At 48.0% G+C, this 20,487-nt stretch overlaps 1 protein-coding gene across 1 annotated transcript in view; it reads left to right on the plus strand.

The window, feature by feature from the left end:
* The window catches only part of CC2D1B (coiled-coil and C2 domain containing 1B), a 637,449-nt gene that overhangs the window by 52,599 nt on the left and 564,363 nt on the right, over positions 1 to 20,487 (plus strand). The gene's annotated exons all lie outside the window — the stretch shown is intronic.

The raw sequence follows: 20,487 nt of genomic DNA on the forward strand, positions 1-20,487 counted from the left end.
GAAAGGGGAAGGCACATAAAAAAAGAACTGTGTTTAACCTGAACCTAGTTAAATAAAATCTATCCTGTGGGTTTGGGAAAAACACCAGGTATGCCTCAACCCCATTTGACGGGGTCAGGTCTTTATACTCAGTCACTGTATGGGAATTAGCCAACTTTCTCAGTCTCGCCTCCTGCACTAATTCCTAAATTAATTTAGCCCCCTCTCATAGAGGAAGGGGCTGAGGTAGGATTTAATAGCAAATCTCTATAGCCCACTTTATTCAAGGAATGCTTTAAATAACTCAACCACGGGATCTTCTCCCATCTATCCAAACCTAGGCAGTCTGCCACAGTAGATCTTGTGAATGCCAACTCTGGGGTAAGACAAATCCTAAACTACAGTAACAAATGAGCAAGTTGGACCAAATCCTCCCAAAAATGTAAACCCTGTTCCTGGTGGGAAATAAATGTGGCTGTAGAGGCAGGAACCTGGAGAATGTGACTGACAAAATGATTTTCTATAATTTGACAACCGCTCGCATTTACGTAACCCCAGATTCTTGCTCCATACAGCCCCATTAGTCACTTGATTAACGAAACAATCCTATGATGGACCGAATTTAAGACATTGTGTGTTATGTTATGCTCCTTAGCGCAAATACCTCAATGTTTCCTGGTGCTTCTCAAATACTTTCCAACGTTTTAAAAGAAAGGGAAGACAGATGAAAAAGGCGGTATATGTTAGAAAATCATATCGTTCTCTGCTGTGTAAAAGTGTAGGTGATTTTTCTTCTGTTCAAAGGATGGGTGGAAAGGAATGCCAGAGTTTGGCTGAAACAACTCAAAATGCTCTATCCCTAACAGTACCCATTCTAGATTTTGGCATTAACGTTTTTCCAGTGAAACATAGAGAAAAGAGTATAAAGAGTAAATTTGTTGGATACGAGGTGTGGGTAACTTATTTACAGCCTTATGGACAATAGTCAGAGCTTTGAACTTAGTTCTGGTGCATGCCTGAAGCCAAAGTAAATCTGGAGTGGCATGGTCTCGTAAGGGTCTCTTTGTGCTCAATTTGACTGCCACACCTGTTGTTAAAAATGTATCTGTTTCCCTTGCAGGGAGAGGTAGGTGGAATTTGAATAATCAAGAATCAGTGTGTTTACAATAGGGATGTTACTGTTTTTATGAATATATGGCATCATTTTCTAGAGAGTGTACAGTTAAAAGAAAATTAATTAACCTTTGAAATCTGTGGGAGTAGAGTAAGCCCAAAATCAGTCTAGATGCTGAGGTTGCTAGGTACCTTACTCTGGACAGATGGACAGACCATTGTGGAGAGCTAGGTGGTGATGTCCCAGTAGACATAGAGGGTGACGTGAAGAGAATATCAGGTTTGGCATCGTTTAACTTAAATAGGTTTTTTACCATCCACCTGATGGTTAAGTGCCAGTGACTATGATGGAGAGAATCTGAAAAGAAGCTGCATATCCACATACTTGTAGACTGAGATCCCTGCATAATGGAGTAATTCAGATAGGTGTCCCTGTAGGAAAGTACCATCTTGCCTGGCATGTTACCCCCATATTTCACTGTATATATGTTGTTTTAGTTATATGTGTCACTGGGACCCTGCCAACCAGGGCCCCAGTGCTCATAAGTGTGCCCTGTATGTGTTACCTGTGTGATGACTAACTGACTCACTGAGGCTCTGCTAACCAGAACCTCAGTGGTTATGCTCTCTCATTTCTTTCCAAATTGTCACTAACAGGCTAGTGACCAATTTGACCAATTTACATTGGCATACTGGAACACCCTTGTAATTCCCTAGTATATGGTACTGAGGTACCCAGGGTATTGGGTTCCAGGAGATCCCTATGGGCTGCAGCATTTCTTTTGCCACCCATAGGGAGCTCTGACAATTCTTACACATGCCTGCCATTGCAGCCTGAGTGAAATAACGTCCACGTTATTTCACAGCCATTTACCACTGCACTTAAGTAACTTATAAGTCAGCTATATGTCTAACCTTTACCTGGTAAAGGTTGAGTGCTAAGTTACTTAGTGTGTGGGCACCCTGGCACTAGCCAAGGTGCCCCCACATTGTTCAGGGCAAATTCCCCGGACTTTGTGAGTGCAGGGACACCATTACACGCGTGCACTATACATATGTCACTACATATGTATAGCGTCACAATGGTAACTCCGAACATGGCCATGTAACATGTCTAAGATCATGGAATTGTCACCCCAATGCCATTCTGGCATTGGGGAGACAATTCCATGATCCCCCGAGTCTCTAGCAAAGACCCGGGTACTGCCAAACTACCTTTCCTGGGGTTTCACTGCAGCTGCTACTGCTGCCAACCCCTCAGACAGGTTTCTGCCCTCCTGGGGTCCAGCCAGGCTTGGCCCAGGAAGGCAGAACAAAGGACTTCCTCAGAGAGAGGGTGTTACACCCTCCCCCTTTGGAAAAAGGTGTCAGGGCTGGGGAGGAGTAGCCTCCCCCAGCCTCTGGAAATGCTTTGATGGGCACAAATGGTGCCCATCTCTGCATAAGCCAGTCTACACCGTTGCAGGGATCCCCCAGCCCTGCTCTGGCGCGAAACTGGACAAAGGAAAGGGGAGTGACCACTCCCCTGACCTGCACCTCCCCTGGGAGGTGCCCAGAGCTCCTCTAGTGTGCTCCAGACCTCTGCCATCTTGGAAACAGAGGTGCTGCTGGCACACTGGACTGCTCTGAGTGGCCAGTGCCAGCAGGTGACGTCAGACTCCTTCTGATAGGCTCTTACCTGTGTTGCTAGCCTATCCTCTTTCCTAAGTAGCCAAACCTCCTTTTCTGGCTGTTTAGGGTCTCTGCTTTGGGGAATTCTTTAGATAACGAATGCAAGAGCTCATCAGAGTTCCTCTGCATCTCTCTCTTCACCTTCTGCCAAGGAATCGACCGCTGACTGCTCTGGATGCCTGCAAAACTGCAACAAAGTAGCAAAGATGACTACTGCAACCTTGTATCGCTGATCCGGCCGCCTTCTCGACTGTTTTCCTGGTGGTGCATGCTGTGGGGGTAGTCTGCCTCCTCTCTGCACTAGAAGCTCCGAAGAAATCTCCCGTGGGTCGACGGAATCTTCCCCCTGCAACCGCAGGCACCAAACGACTGCATCACCGGTCCTCTGGGTCCCCTCTCAGCACAACAAGCGTGGTCCCTGGAACTCAGGAACTCTGTCCAAGTGACTTCCACAGTCCAGTGACTCTTCAGTCCAAGTTTGGTGGAGGTAAGTCCTTGCCTCCCCACGCTAGACTGCATTGCTGGGTACCGCGTGATTTGCAGCTGCTCCGGCTCCTGTGCACTCTTCCAGGATTTCCTCTGTGCACAGCCAGGCCTGGGTCCCCGACACTCTAACCTGCAGCGCACGACCTCCTGAGTTGTCCTCCGGTGTCGTGGGACCTTCTTTTGTGACTTCGGGTGAGCTCCGGTTCACTCTTCTTCGTAGTGCCTGTTCCGGCACTTCTGTGGGTGCTGCTTGCTTCTGAGTGGGCTCTTTGTCTTGCTGGACGCCCCCTCTGTCTCCTCACGCAATTGGCGACATCCTTGTCCCTCCTGGGCCACAGCAGCATCCAAAAACCATAACCGCGACCCTTGCAGCTAGCAAGGCTTGTTTGTGGTCTTTCTGCACGGAAACACCTCTGCAAGCTTCTTCACGACGTGGGACATCCATCCTCCAAAGGGGAAGTACCTAGTCCTCTTCGTTCTTGCAGAATCCTCAGCTTCTACCATCCGGTGGCAGCTTCTTTGCACCCACAGCTGGCATTTCCTGGGCATCTGCCCACTCCCGACTTGAGTGTGACTCTTGGACTTGGTCCCCTTGTTCCACAGGTACTCTCGTCTGGAAATCCACAGTTGTTGCATTGCTGGTGTTGGTCTTCCTGGCAGAATTCCCCTATCACGACTTCTGTGCTCTCTGGGGAACTTAGGTGCACTTTGCACCCACTTTTCAGGGTCTTGGAGTGGGCTATTTTTCTAACCCTCACTGTTTTCTCACAGTCCCAGCGACCCTCTACAAGCTCATATAGGTTTGGGGTCCATTCGTGGTTCGCATTCCACTTCTAGAGTATATGGTTTGTGTTGCCCCTGTACCTATGTGCTCTCATTGCAATCTATTGTGACTGTACATTGCTTGCATTGCTTTCTATTGCTATTACTGCATATTTTTGGTATTGTGTACATATATCTTGTGTATATTTGTTAACCTCATACTGAGGGTACTCACTGAGATACTTTTGGCATATTGTCATAAAAATAAAGTACCTTTATTTTTAGTATATCTGTGTATTGTGTTTTCTTATGATATTGTGCATATGACACTAGTGGTATAGTGGGAGCTTTGCATGTATCCTAGTTCAGCCTAAGCTGCTCTGCTAAGCTACCCTTTTCTATCAGCCACAGCTGCTAGACACCTCTTCTACACTAATAAGGGATACCTGGACCTGGTGCAAAGTGTAAGTACCCCTTGGTACTCACTACAAGCCAGGCCAGCCTCCTACATTGGTTGTGCAGCGGTGGGATAAGTACTTGCAACTACTTACCACTTTGTCATTTTGTACTTTTCATAAGAGAATAATATACAAAACAAGTTCAGTGTATGTACACCTAACCAAAAAGTTTTGCTTTTCTTCTCTTATTCCTTTGCTAAGTACTGAAAAGTACCTCTAAAACTTTCAAAAAGTTCTTAAAAGTTGAAAAAGTTTTTTTTCCTATTCTTTAAAAAGTTCTGAAACTTTTTCTTTCTTTTTCTGTCCCTTAAACCTTGTCTATCATGTCTGGTACAGGTCAAACTCTGGATCTGACCAGCACTGCTTATGACCACCTTAGCTGGAAAGGAGCAAGGAGTCTCTGCATTGAGAGAGGTTTAGGGTTAGGGAAGAATCCCTCTAGAGAATTATTGGTTAATATGCTCATTGAAAATGATAAGACCTTAGCTGGCACATCTGGTGAGAGATTAGCTGATGGTTCACACTCTGATTCTGGGGTAGCCCCAGTAAAAGTGTTAGAAGGGAACCTTCACAACCTGCCCCTTAGCAGGCCACCTAGCAGGGCTGGTACTGATGTGAGTTCTCATCACAGTAGAGAGGTTACTCCTTTAGGCCAGGTTGTTAGAGTGCCATCTGTTAGGGACAGGTCTCCCTCTGTTCATTCACACCATTCTTCTGTGTCAAGGCATGCCCAACCCACCCACCCTGAAGACAGAGTGTTAGAAAGGGAACTCAATAGATTGAGAGTGGAAGAGTCCAGACTGAAGCTCAAGAAGCAACAGCTGGATCTAGACAGGGAAGCATTTGACTTAGAAAAAGAAAGACAGAGGTTGGGGTTTGGACCCCATGGTGGCAGCAGCAGTATTACAGATAGTAATCCTGTAAAATAGCATGATTCTAGGAATCTGCATAAGATAGTCCCCCCTTACAAGGAGGGGGATGACATTAACAAGTGGTTTGCTGCACTTGAGAGGGCCTATGTTGTACAGGGGGTCCCTTAAAGGCAGTGGGCTGCTATCCTATGGCTATCTTTCAGTGGAAAGGGTAGGGATAGGCTCCTTACTGTTAAGGAAAGTGATGCCAATAATTTTACAGTTCTTAAGAATGCACTCCTTGATGGTTATGGCTTAACCACTGAACAGTACAGGATCAAGTTCAGAGAAACCAAAAAGGAGTCTTCATAAGACTGGGTAGACTTTGTTGACCATTCAGTGAAGGCCTTGGAGGGGTGGTTACATGGCAGTAAAGTTTCTGACTATGAAAGCCTGTATAACTTAATCCTGAGAGAGCATATTCTTAATAATTGTGTGTCTGATTTGTTGCACCAGTATCTAGTGGACTCAGATCTGACCTCTCCCCAAGAATTGGGAAAGAAGGCAGACAAATGGGTCAGAACAAGAGTGAACAGAAAAGTTCATACAGGGGGTGACAAGGATGGCAAGAAGAAGGATGGTAAGTCTTCAGACAAGGGTGGGGACAAATCTAAAAATGAGTCTTCATCAGGCCCACAAAAACACTCTGGTGGGGGTGGTGGGTCCAAATCCTCTTCTAATCAAGTAAAGAAACCATGGTGCTATTTATGTAAAATAAAAGGCCATTGGACAACTGATGCCAGTTGTCCAAAGAAAAGCACCAAGCCTCCCACTACCACAACCCCTACTGCTACACCTAGTGACCCTAGTAATAGCAGTGGTGGTGGGAGCAAACCTACTAATAGCCAATCCAAGGGAGTAGCTGGGCTCACTTTTGGTAATTTAGTTGGGGTTGGTCTTGTTAGGGAGACCACAGAGGCTGTGTTAGTCTCTGAAGGTGCCATTGATTTGGCCACCTTGGTTGCTTGTCCCCTTAATATGGATAAGTACAAGCAACTTCCCCTAATAAATGGTGTTGAGGTTCAGGCCTACAGGGACACAGGTGCCAGTGTTACCATGGTAATATAGAAACTGGTCCACCCTGAACAACACCTACTTGGTCACCAGTACCAAATGACTGATGCTCATAACAACACTCTTAGCCACCCCATGGCTGTTGTGAATCTCAACTGGGGGGGGGGGTAGTGGTCCAAAGAAAGTTGTGGTTGCCTCAGATTTACCTGTAGACTGTCTACTAGGGAACGATGTAGAGACATCAGCTTGGGCAGAAGTGGAGTTGGAGGCTCATGCAGCAATGCTGGGCATTCCAGGGCATATTTGTGCTTTGACAAGGGCTCAGGCCAAAAAGCAAAAAGGACAGGGTGACTTGGATCCTGAAACAATGGACCAAGTGCTCCCTAAAGCTAGGGTTAGTAAAGGTAAAACACTACCTACTATCCCTCCCTCTACAGTGGATTCAACTTCTGAGGAAGAAGAATTTCCACCCTGTGCAGAACCTACACCAGAGGAGCTGGAAGCAGACACTGCTGAGCTTTTGGGTGGAGGGGGGCCTGCCAGGGAGGAGCTGAGTGTGCACAGCAGACCTGTCCCACACTAGAGGGTCTAAGACAGCAAGCTGTCAAACAGCAAAATGGGGATGTCAGTGACTCTCATAGAGTTTACTGGGAGGACAACCTCTTGTATACTGAGGGAAGGGGCCCTAAACCTGGAGCAGCCAGGAGATTGGTCATTCCCTTGCAATACAGAGAGTTCCTCCCAACTCTAGCCCACGACATTCCCTTGGCTGGACATTTGGGACAAATGAAAACTTGGGACAGGCTTGTTCCCTTGTTTCATTGGCCTAGAATGTCAGAGGACACAAAGGAATTTTGTAAGTCCTGTGTCACCTGTCAAGCCAGTGGCAAAACAGGTGGCACCCCAAAGGCACCCCTTATTCCACTACCTGTGGTTGGGGTTCCCTTTGAAAGGGTAGGGGTTGACATAGTTGGCCCCCTTGACCCTCCTACTGCTTCAGGCAATAGGTTTATTTTGGTGGTAGTGGACCATGCCACCAGATATCCTGAAGCAATTCCTCTAAGGACCACTACAGCTCCTGCAGTGGCAAAGGCCCTCCTGGGAATCTTTTCCAGGGTGGGCTTCCCAAAAGAGGTGGTATCAGACAGGGGAAGCAATTTCATGTCTGCTTACTTAAAGGCCATGTGGAAGGAATGTGGTGTGACATATAAGTTCACCACACCCTATCATCCACAAACAAATGGACTGGTTGAGAGGTTTAACAAAACTCTCAAAGGAATGATAATGGGACTCCCTGAAAAACTCCGGAGGAGATGGGATGTCCTGTTACCTTGCCTCCTTTTTGCTTACAGGGAGGTACCCCAAAAAGGAGTGGGCTTCAGCCCCTTTGAACTCCTATTTGGACACCCTGTAAGAGGTCCTCTAACACTTGTGAAGGAGGGTTGGGAACAACCTTTAAAAGCTCCTAAGCAAGACATAGTGGACTATGTACTTGGCCTAAGATCTAGAATGGCTGAGTACACAAAAAAGGCCAGTAAAAACCTTCAGGCCAGCCAAGAGCTCCAAAAGCAATGGCATGACCAGAAGGCTGTTCTGATTCAGTACCAACTAGGGCAGAAAGTGTGGGTCTTGGAGCCTGTGGCCCCAAGAGCACTCCAAGACAAATGGAGTGGACCCCACATTATTGTTGAGAAAAAGGGAGAAGTCACCTACTTGGTTGACTTAGGCACTGCCAGGAGTCCCCTTAGGGTCCTCCATGTCAATCGCCTGAAACCCTACTATGACAGGGCTGATCTCACCCTGCTCATGGCAACAGATGAAGGACCGGAAGAAGAGAGTGACCCTCTCCCTGATCTCTTCTCTTTCACAGAACAAGATGCTCTAGTGGAAAGTGTAGTTCTGGCAGATTGTCTTACTGCTGAGCAAAAAGACCACTGCATAAATCTCCTAGGTCAGTTTTCTGAACTCTTTTCTACTGTGCCAGGCACCACTTCTTGGTGTGAGCACACTATAGATACTGGAGACAGCTTGCCTGTCAAAAGTAAGATCTATAGGCAGCCTGACCATGTCAGAGACTGTATAAAACAAGAAGTTCAGAAAATGCTTGAACAGGAAGTAGTTGAGCACTCTGAAAGTCCATGGGCCTCTCCTGTGGTACTTGTACCAAAGACTCATTCCAAAGATGGGAAAAGGGAAATGAGATTTTGTGTAGACTACAGAGGTCTCAACCAGGTAGCTAAAACTGATGCTCACCCTATACCCAGGGCAGATGAGCTAATAGATACACTGGCATCTGCCAAGTATCTAAGCACCTTTGATTTGACTGCAGGGTATTCGCAGATCAAGTTATCAGAGGATGCTAAAGCAAAAACTGAATTTTCTACCATTGGAGGGCACTACCAATTCACAGTAATGCCCTTTGGTTTGAAAAATGCGCCTGCCACTTTTCAGAGGTTGGTGAATACAGTCCTGCAAGGGTTGGAGGCTTTCAGTGCAGCATATCTAGATGATATAGCTGTCTTTAGCTCCACCTGGGATGATCACCTGGTCCACCTGTGGAAAGTTTTGGAGGCCCTGCAAAAGCAGGCCTCATTATCAAGGCTTCAAAGTGCCAGATAGGGCAGGGGAAAGTGGTTTATCTGGGACACCTTGTAGGTGGAGAACAGATTGCACCACTTCAGGGGAAAATCCAAACTATTATAGACTGGGTTCCCCCTACAACTCAGACCCAAATGAGAGCCTTCCTAGGCCTCACTGGGTACTACAGGAGGTTCATAAAGAACTATGGCTCCATTGCAGCCCCTCTTAATGACCTTACTTCAAAGAAGATGCCTAAAAAGGTATTGTGGACAGCTAGCTGTCAGAAAGCTTTTGAGGAGCTGAAACAGGCCATGTGCTCTGCACCTGTCCTAAAAAGCCCCTGTTACTCCAAAAAATTAATTGTCCAAACTGATGCATCTGAATTAGGGGTAGGGACAGTCTTATCACAACTTAATTCTGAGGGCCAGGATCAACCTGTTGCTTTTATCAGCAGGAGGTTGACCCCTAGAGAAAAGCGTTGGTCTGCCATAGAGAGGGAGGCCTTTGCTGTGGTCTGGGCACTGAAGAAGTTGAGGCCATACCTGTTTGGCACTCACTTCATTGTTCAGACAGACCACAAACATCTACTTTGGCTAAAACAAATGAAAGGTGAAAACCCTAAATTGTTGAGGTGGTCCATATCCCTACAGGGAATGGACTATACAGTGGAACATAGACCTGGGAGTACCCACTCCAATGCAGATGGACTCTCCAGATATTTCCACTTAGACAATGAAGACTCATCAGGTCATGGCTAGTCTTATTGTCCTTCGTTTGGGGGGGGGGGGGTTGTGTAGGAAAGTACCATCTTGCCTGGCATGTTACCTCCATATTTCACTGTATATATGTTGTTTTAGTTGTATGTGTCACTGGGACCCTGCCAACCAGGGCCCCAGTGCTCATAAGTGTGCCCTGTATGTGTTACCTGTGTGATGACTAACTGACTCACTGAGGCTCTGCTAACCAGAACCTCTGCTAACCAGAACCTCAGTGGTTATGCTCTCTCATTTATTTCCAAATTGTCACTAACAGGCTAGTGACCAATTTCACCAATTTACATTGGCATACTGGAACACCCTTATAATTCCCTAGTATATGGTACTGAGGTACCCAGGGTATTGGGGTTTCAGGAGATCCCTATGGGCTGCAGCATTTCTTTTGCCACCCATAGGGAGCTCTGACAATTCTTACACAGGCCTGCCATTGCAGCCTGATTGAAATAACGTCCACGTTATTTCACAGCCATTTACCACTGCACTTAAGTAACTTATAAGTCACCTATATGTCTAACCTTTACCTGGTAAAGGTTGGGTGCTAAGTTACTTAGTGTGTGGGCACCCTGGCACTAGCCAAGGTGCCCCCACATTGTTCAGGGCTAATTCCCCAGACTTTGTGAGTGCGGGGACACCATTACACGCGTGCACTATAGATATATCACTACATATGTATAGCGTCACAATGGTAACTCCGAACATGGCCATGTAACATGTCTAAGATCATGGAATTGTCACCCCAATGCCATTCTGGCATTGGGGAGACAATTCAATGATCCCCAGAGTCTCTAGCACAGACCCGGGTACTGCCAAACTACCTTTCCCGGGGTTTCACTGCAGCTGCTACTGCTGCCAACCCCTCAGACAGGTTTCAGCCCTCCTGGGGTCCAGCCAGGCTTGGCCCAGGAAGGCAGAACAAAGGACTTCCTCAGAGAGAGGGTGTTACACCCTCTCCCTTTGGAAAAAGGTGTCAGGGCTGGGGAGGAGTAGCCTCCCCCAGCCTCTGGAAATGCTTTGATGGGCACAAATGGTGCCCATCTCTGCATAAGCCAGTCTACACCGGTTCAGGGATCCCCCAGCCCTGCTCTGGTGAGAAACTGGACAAAGGAAAGGGGAGTGACCACACCCCTGACCTGCACCTCCCCTGGGAGGTGCCCAGAGCTCCTCCAGTGTGCTCCAGACCTCTGCCATCTTGGAAACAGAGGTGCTGCTGGCACACTGGACTCCTCTGAGTGGCCAGTGCCAGCAGGTGACGTCAGAGACTCCTTCTGATAGGCTCTTACCTGTGTTGCTAGCCTATCCTCCTTCCTAAGTAGCCAAACCTCCTTTTCTGGCTATTTACGGTCTCTGCTTTGGGGAATTCTTTAGATAACGAATGCAAGAGCTCATCAGAGTTCCTCTGCATCCCTCTCTTCTCCTTCTGCCAAGGAATTCGACCGCTGACTGCTCTGGACGCCTGCAAAACTGCAACAAAGTAGCAAAGACGACTACTGCAACCTTGTATCGCTGATCCGGCCGCCTTCTTGACTGTTTTCCTGGTGGTGCATGCTGTGGGGGTAGTCTGCCTCCTCTCTGCACTAGAAGCTCCGAAGAAATCTCCCGTGGGTCGACGGAATCTTCCCCCTGCAACCGCAGGCACCAAACGACTGCATCACCGGTCCTCTGGGTCCCCTCTCAGCACGACGAGCGTGGTCCCTGGAACTCAGCAACTCTGTCCAAGTGACTCCCACAGTCCAGTGACTCTTCAGTCCAAGTTTGGTGGAGGTAAGTCCTTGTCTCCCCACGCTAGACTGCATTGCTGGGTACCGCGTGATTTGCAGCTGCTTCGGCTCCTGTGCACTCTTCCAGGATTTCCTTTGTGCACAGCCAAGCCTGGGTCCCCGACACTCTAACCTGCAGTGCACGACCTCCTGAGTTGTCCTCCGGCGTCGTGGGACCTTCTTTTGTGACTTCGGGTGAGCTCCGGTTCACTCTTCTTCGTAGTGCCTGTTCCGGCACTTCTGAGGGTGCTGATTGCTTCTGAGTGGGCTCTTTGTCTTGCTGGACGCCCCCTCTGTCTCCTCACGCAATTGGCGACATCCTGGTCCCTCCTGGGCCACAGCAGCATCCAAAAACCCTAACCGCGACCCTTGCAGCTAGCAAGGCTTGTTTGCGGTCTTTCTGCACGACATGGGACATCCATCCTCCAAAGGGGAAGTTCCTAGTCCTCTTCGTTCTTGCAGAATCCTCAGCTTCTACCATCCGGTGGCAGCTTATTTGCACCCACAGCTGGCATTTCCTGGGCATCTGCCCACTCCCGACTTGAGTGTGACTCTTGGATTTGGTCCCCTTGTTCCACAGGTACTTTCGTCTGGAAATCCACAGTTGTTGCATTGCTGGTGTTGGTCTTCCTGGCAGAATTCCCCTGTCCCGACTTCTGTGCTCTCTGGGGAACTTAGGTGCACTTTGCACCCACTTTTCAGGGTCTTGGGGTGGGCTATTTTTCTAACCCTCACTGTTTTCTTACAGTCCCAGCGACCCTCTACAAGCTCACATAGGTTTGGGGTCCATTTGTGGTTCGCATTCCACCTATAGAGTATATGGTTTTTGTTGCCCCTGTACCTATGTGCTCTCATTGCAATCTATTGTGACTGTACATTGCTTGCATTGCTTTCTATTGCTATTACTGCATATTTTTGGTATTGTGTACATATATTTTGTGTATATTTGCTAACCTCATACTGAGGGTACTCACTGGGATACTTTTGGCATATTGTCATAAAAATAAAGTACCTTTATTTCTGATGGATACAACTACCTGTGGATTCCTCACCTCATGAATACTCCCATGGCGCCAGCATTCTACGGAAATCTTCTTACTAGTCTCTGCACGTCGACGAGGACGTCACTGTCTCGCACGCGACGCCGTCTGACGTCATACAGGCAATAAGAGGTCCTCGACGACGTGCGGACGTCAGTTCCCTTTTTTCCGTGCATTCGAAACGGTTATCTTCGAGGGAGCAACTGTTACTCTTGCGGTTACAGTGTATATCTTGCTGCGTACTCTTTCTCCGTGGAAATAATGTCGCAGAGAAAGTCTGGATTTAAGCCTTGTCGTGAGTGTGGAGGCAAGATGTCGGTGACGGATCCTCATTCCGATTGCCTTTGGTGTTTGAGCTCCGACCACGACGTCTCGACTTGTGATTCATGTCAGCACATGAATCCGAAGGCCCTTAAAGAACGTGAGGCGAAGCTGTTTATGGCCAAGTCAAAGGAGAAGCATCACAAGAAGTCTTCTCCAAAACATCGGCGTCATCGAGACTCCCGGCGCCGTAGAGAATCTCGGCGTCATTCAAGGGAGGCTCGTTCCAGGTCTCCGGATCGGCGCCGAAAGACATGGGAGGTCAGCCCCACGGTGACGCCGCATCCTTCGACGCCGTTGCCCTCTCCGGCGTCACCAACTTCGCCTGGACAGGCGTCGGTGATTGAGGTATTGGAGCCTCAAGTGTTTTCTCCGGCGCAGACGCCGAGGCCGGAGTCGGGGTCGCCTCCGAGACAGGCACCCCAGTATCCGGCTTTTCCCACCCCTGGAGCCGATAGTTCCGCATTCTTGAATGCGATGTATGCCATCTTCCAACAGATGGCTCCAGGGGGTGCTCCGGCTGGGCCTTTGGCCTTTTCTTTGGGTGATCCTGCGCCTCTTCGGCCGGCACCCTTTATGCCCTTTCTCCCGTTTGGGAACGTGGGCTCGGCGCCAGTGTCGGCGCCGGTGGCCGCTCCGGTGGCTTCAGAAGGATTGGCCCCGGGGATTTCCATCCCGTCGACGTCGGGATTTCGGCCTGTGACTCCGGTGGGTCCATCTGCTTCAGCTGCTCTTTCGTCGGCGCCGAAGTTACATGTGGCGCCGGACGCGGCGTCGGTGGCTTCTGAAGATCGGCGCCGATCTTCGACTTCGGCGGAGGCATTGTCGACTCCGCGTATTGAACAACGACTTCATTCGAGGAGACGTGCTCTCCGGGTACTAGAAGAGCAGGAGTACCAACGAGCCCTAGAGGAAGGAGAGCTAGAGGACTCGGGTGATGGGCTGCGTGGACTGGAGTCGGCCAGTGGGCTGGACACTTCCCCTGAGTGGGACCTTTCGTCCCCGGGGGAATATACTGAGGAAGCTGCTTCCTTTCATACAGTGGTACGGAAGGCAGCTAGTTTTTTGGACCTGCCTTTGCCGGTGGTGGAGGCAAAACAAAACCTTTTGACGGAGGTGTTGCATCCGGCCTCAGCCGCGGCGGAGCCTCTGTTACCTTTTAATGACGCTCTGCTGGATCCGGTTTTAGAGGTGTGGAAGAGGCCGGCATCTTCCCCAGCAGTTCACAGAGCCGTGGCCAGGAGGTATCGGACGGCTCCAACTGATCCTGGTTTCCTATCTAGGCACCCTACGCCGGAGAGCTTGGTAGTGCAGGCCTCCTGTTCGTCCAAGTCAGCGCCTGGTTCTTTCCCGACGGTGCCTGGGGACAGAGACTCAAAAAAGCTAGAGGCGCAGTCGAAGAAGATTTTTTCGTCCTGCAGTCTGGCGTTAAAGGCCACTAATGCGACCTGTATCCTGGGGAGGTATATTCATGCTCTGATGGATGACATCTCCTCTTCGTTTACAGAGCTTCCCCAGGGTCTTTTGGATCTTGTCTCTGATGCCCAGGCTGCTGCGACCCAAATTATCCAGACGGGACTGGATACCACCGACTCGGTAGCCAGAGCAATGGGCACAACTGTGGTGGAAAGGAGACAGGCCTGGCTCCGTAACTCGGGCTTTTCGCCAGATGTACAGTCCACATTGTTGGATCTCCCGTTTGATGGGGACAAACTGTTTGGGGCTAAGGCTGATTCGGCCTTGGAACGGTTTAAGGAGAGCAGGGCCACGGCTAAGTCGTTGGGACTCCAAGCTCCTTCTTCTACGGCCTCTTCCAGATTCTTCAGGAGGTTTCGTGGATTTGGGCGTGGCTCTTCCTCCTCTTCCTTTCGGGGAAGATATCAGCAACCTGCCTCTTCCCACCCCTATAGATCTTTTAGGGGGAGGGGTAGGGTCCGCACCAGGGGAGCCTCTCAGCAGCACTCTGCCTCTTCCTCATCCTCTGGCGGGGTGCAGCAGGGGAAGCAGCCTTAGGCTTCCACCATTTCCCACTCACTCCTCTCCTGTAGGGGGAAGATTACAGCATTTTCTCACCAAATGGGAGACTGTTACGTCGGACACTTGGGTTCTCAGTGTTGTGGGAAAAGGCTACACCCTTCCCTTTCGGGAGTTTCCGCCCCTCATCCCGCCCCGCCCTTCGTATTGTTCACAAGAACACCTCCTGTTGCTAGAACAGGAGGTAGAAGTCCTCCTTTTAAAGGGCGCGGTGGAGTTGGTCCCGGAGCAGGAAAGGGGTCAAGGAGTTTACTCAAGGTATTTCCTGATTCCCAAGAAGGATGGTCGTTTGAGACCAATTCTGGACCTGAGGATCTTGAATTGGTTCCTCAAGCAGGAAAAGTTCAAGATGCTGACCCTAGCACAGGTGCTTTTGGCGTTGAACATGGAAGACTGGATGGTGTCTGTCGACTTGCAGGATGCTTACTTTCATATCCCGATACTCAAGTCACACAGGAAGTATCTCCGGTTTGTGGTGGGATCGCAACACTACCAGTTTGCGGTCCTTCCGTTTGGTCTTACTTCAGCACCTCGAGTCTTCACGAAGGTGATGTCGGTGGTTGCGGCAGAGCTCAGAAGGAAGGGGATAGCAGTATTCCCTTACTTGGACGATTGGTTGATCAAAGCCAAGTCCCCGGAGCTTGTGTTGCGTCATCTGCAGTCAACAACCCAGTTGTTGTTCGACCTGGGCTTTTCGGTGAACGAGCCCAAATCTCACCTGGAGCCCTCTCAGCGCCTCCTGTTCATAGGGGCAGTACTGGATACAACATTGGGTCGGGCCTTTCCTCCGCCTCAGCGGATTCAAGATATTCAGGATTTGGTTCCAATGTTTCGAAATGGAGCGGTAGTTCCAGTCCTCAAGGTCCTTCGTCTGCTCGGTCTTTTTGCCTCCTGCATTCTGTTGGTCATGCATGCTCGCTGGCACATGAGGGCTCTTCAGTGGTGCCTCCGAAGGCAGTGGTCTCAACACAGAGGGGATCTAGAGGGTACTGTCAAGATCTCCAGAGATGCTGCTGTGGATTTGAAGTGGTGGATTGCAAGCAACAATCTTTCACAAGGAAAGCCGTTCCAGCAGTCGCCACCAGTGGCCACAGTCATAACGGATGCTTCCACTCTAGGGTGGGGAGCTCATCTGGGGGATCTGGAGATCAAAGGTCTTTGGTCTCCAGAGGAACAGATTTTTCACATCAATCTGTTAGAGTTACGGGCTGTACGTCTGGCTCTCAAGGCCTTCCTCCCTTCCCTTCGTGGTCAGTCGGTACAGGTCCTAACGGACAATACTACCACGATGTGGTACATAAACAAGCAGGGAGGAGTGGGGTCGTACCTTCTCTGCAGAGAAGCTCTTCGACTATGGTCCTGGGCAAAGGACCATCGGATTTGCTTGATAGCAAACCATCTGGCCGGAGTCTTGAACGTGCGTGCGGACAGTCTCAGTCGCCACTTCTCGGCAGACCACGAGTGGCGTCTCCATCCAGATCAAGTCCGTTTAATCTTCCACAAGTGGGGGTTTCCTCGGGTAGATCTGTTCGCCACTCGAGAGAACGCGCATTGTCCGTTGTTCTGCAGCCTTCAGTATCCGATGCAGGAAGCGTTGGGGGACGCGTTTCAAATGACCTGGTGCGGCCAGTTGCTTTACGCGTTTCCTCCCATACCCTTGATTCCTCGAGTATTGAGGAAGATTCGCCAAGACCGGGCTCTAGTAATCTTAATAGCTCCGGATTGGCCAAGGAGGGTGTGGTACTCCGACCTTCTCCAACTCTCAACGTGCCCGCCGCTCCGTCTCCCTTTCAGGGCAGACCTCCTCTCACAGTCGCAGGGGCAGGTTCTACACCCCAACCTCCAGAGTCTGCACCTACATGCCTGGAGATTGAACGGGGCAACCTGAGTTCCTTCTCTCTCCCGCCTGAGGTAGTGGATGTTATATTAGCGGCCAGGCGACACTCCACTAAATCTATCTACGCTAATAGGTGGTCTAAATTTGTTGCGTGGTGTGGAGAGAGGCAGATTGATCCTTTACATGCTCATCTATCGGACGTTTTGTCTTTTGCTCTATCTCTGGCGCAGAAAGGCTGTGCAGTGGCTACCATTAAAGGTTATTTATCGGCCTTGTCAGCCTTCATATGTCTTCCAGACCAACCATCTTTATTTAAATCCCCTATTGTTATCAGATTCTTGAAAGGTCTTCTAAATCAATATCCTCCAAAGCCATTCGTTATGCCGCAATGGGATTTGTCCTTAGTCCTGACTTTCCTTATGGGGTCCCCTTTTGAACCTATGCATTCTTGCCCCTTGAGGTATTTGGTTTTAAAAACAGTCTTCCTGATAGCTATAACATCAGCAAGGAGAGTGAGTGAGTTGCAGGCCTTATCAGTAAAACCCCCTTATACAACTTTTTATGGGGATAAGGTGGTGTTGAGGACCAAGGCTGCTTTCCTCCCGAAGGTTGTTTCACCCTTCCATTTGGCTCAGGCAATTACTTTGTCCACGTTCTATCCTCCGCCTCATCCTTCCAAAGAGGAAGAAAGACTGCACCGTCTGGACCCAAAGAGAGCGTTGAGCTTCTTTATCGATAGAACAAAGGATTTCAGGCTGGAGGATCAGCTGTTTATTGGATACGTGGGCAAGAGGAGAGGAAAGGCAGTCCACAAGAGAACACTATCCAGGTGGGTTGTTCTTTGCATTAAAATATGTTACTCTTTGGCAAAGAAGGATCCTCCTGAGGGCATTAGAGCTCATTCCACCAGAGCTAAGTCGGCCACTTCGGCCTTAGCCAGAGGTGTTCCTGTGGTCGACATCTGCAAGGCCGCAACTTGGTCGTCCCTTCACACTTTTGCAAAACATTACTGTTTAGATTCTGAGGTTAGAAGGGACGGCCATTTTGCACGGTCAGTGCTGCAGGATTTCTTGGTTTGACCATTTAGGCACCCACCGCCGGGCGTGGTACTGCTTTGGGACTCTATTCATGAGGTGAGGAATCCACAGGTAGTTGTATCCATCAGAAGAACGAGTTACTTACCTTCGGTAACGACTTTTCTGGTGGATACATTAGCTACCTGTGGATTCCTCACGGTCCCACCCGCCTCCCCGTTGCCTTTATGGTCTTGCCAAGTAATCCTTGAGTGTGCTCCTCTTGGTCTTTGAGGGGGCAATAGATGTATATATATAATATATTTATATATATGTAGGTATATGTCTATATATCTTTATGTATATACTTGGTGTGTGTATATATTTTAAAAGAGAGAGTTTTATATATATATATATATATATATGTACATAAAAAGATTTACAGTTATTCATACAATGTGGTGTATTTTTACATTATAATGGATGTTGCTTTGTTCTTTCATTGCATTGCCTGGTTGTTCTCATGCACGTAAAAAATGATTGGTACTGACGTCCGCACGTCGTCGAGGACCTCTTATTGCCTGTATGACGTCAGACGGCGTCGCGTGCGAGACAGTGACGTCCTCGTCGACGTGCAGAGACTAGTAAGAAGATTTCCGTAGAATGCTGGCGCCATGGGAGTATTCATGAGGTGAGGAATCCACAGGTAGCTAATGTATCCACCAGAAAAGTCGTTACCGAAGGTAAGTAACTCGTTCTTTTAGTATATCTGTGTATTGTGTTTTCTTATAATATTGTGCATATGACACTAGTGGTATAGTGGGAGCTTTGCATGTCTCCTAGTTCAGCCTAAGCTGCTCTGCTAAGCTACCCTTTTCTATCAGCCAAAGCTGCTAGACACCTCTTCTACACTAATAAGGGATACCTAGACCTGTTGCAAAGTGTAAGTACCCCTTGGTACTCACTACAAGCCAGGGCAGCCTCCTACAGTCCCATATATAAATTAAATAAGAAAGGTGCGAGAAGGGAGCCATATAGAACTTCGTTAGTCAATGCCTGATTTTCTGAGATGAACGGAGGCATGGCAACCACCTGAGTTCTGTCTGACAAGAAGTTGATCCATGTAAGAACCGTACAAAAACCTTTCAGGGTCTATAACAATATGTTGTGATCGATGTGTGTTTGTAGTATGCAAGTCGCACCACAAAAATCTCTTGCTTGACAATTAAGGCCTATTAACTCACACTATGATTAAATCTAGCCCTGCATGCCAAGGTAAACATGCATAGATTGTAATGTCTTCATTTGCTATATTGCTGTTGCTTTAGTCATGACATGTGGAGGTTTTGGTACTTGATGATTGGGTCCACATCCGCAATTGGAATCTCCATGAAATAAGAGAGAAAACATAGAAGACAAACACAAGATGAGAAAGAAGCTGACAAAAGCATGTGTTTACTGTTAGTCATTAGACTTCCGTGGTTCAACACTCTTCTTAATACAATATACAGATAAAGTTCTACTTGAAGAACGTGTGCTCCAGTCCTTATTGTGATTTTACGCCCTCTGCATGAAATTTAATATTTCAAGATCTTTGTATTGAGGCCCTAGCAGCGATAAGAGTTCTTGGTTTTTTCAGTCCCTAAAAGTCCTCATGATGTTTTCTTCGTTCTTAGGTTTAAATAAAATTTATGTTAAAAGCTAACAGATATTTTATCAATCAGTTGATGTAGTTTTAAAACTGGTCTATGCTAGATATTAGATTAATTTGATCCAGCAGTCAGAAGTGAGTAGTACTGATGATGCCACACTTGAAGGTTAGAGTACTGTGCTACATACATTTTTAAATAAGCTAAAAAATAGACGTTAGAACTTGCCTATTGAGGGCATTCTCTGGGAACTCCACCTCTGAGATGAAGTGAGCCATGCTGCTAAGAATAGGTGCAAAATCAATTTACTTACAGAAAGCCAAGGGAGGATAGCCTATTGTGTCTACATCCTATAGTAGACCACTAGTGCACCAGTTGGCTACTGTGTATCTGTCAGCTTTTTCTTTTGGGACACAGGTTCCTACCAGAAGAGCTCAGCTTTGAAATAGGCATCAAAAGTACATTCTCAAAACAATCCCCCCCTTATGCTTTACAAATGAGACCTAATCTTTATTGGCCCGTGAACTATCTGTATCATAACATATAGCTGCATTTCCTGTTTTGTGCACATATGGATGAGCTAGCCCAGTTTAAAACTAAGGATCTTTCATAGGCAGACCTCGGTAATGAATTTGGAAAAAAGATTGCAAACAAACGATCATTTACTACACACAGATGCCAATACAACACCTGGATACAACTCATAGTATGGGGAAACTAGGTATTTAAAGGAATTATCTTGTAATTGCAGAGCGTGGGCAGGGTTACATTTATTCACTATAAGCTGATGCACATAATGTATATAACACCTCATATGATGAAGTGTACAAACTTTGTGAAAATGTGGGTGCCATGAGATAAACAGTATGATTTCAGGAGTGAAGTAGGGATGTCGCAGATGTAGAACCAACTCAGCATCATTCCCACATTCACTCTGACAATATCAAGGGATTGTACACTTTGGAGGAGTGTAGTGCAATATTTCACTCACATTAGAGGGTGTCCCTGCCTCCTAACAAGCGCATGTGCTAATATAAATTGTGAAAAAGAAAAAAAAACTGGTGTATTTACTGTATTGGGTTTTGT

The sequence above is a fragment of the Pleurodeles waltl genome, chromosome 4_2 (genome assembly GCF_031143425.1).
Source record: "Pleurodeles waltl isolate 20211129_DDA chromosome 4_2, aPleWal1.hap1.20221129, whole genome shotgun sequence".
Classification (NCBI taxonomy): Eukaryota; Metazoa; Chordata; class Amphibia; order Caudata; family Salamandridae; genus Pleurodeles; species Pleurodeles waltl.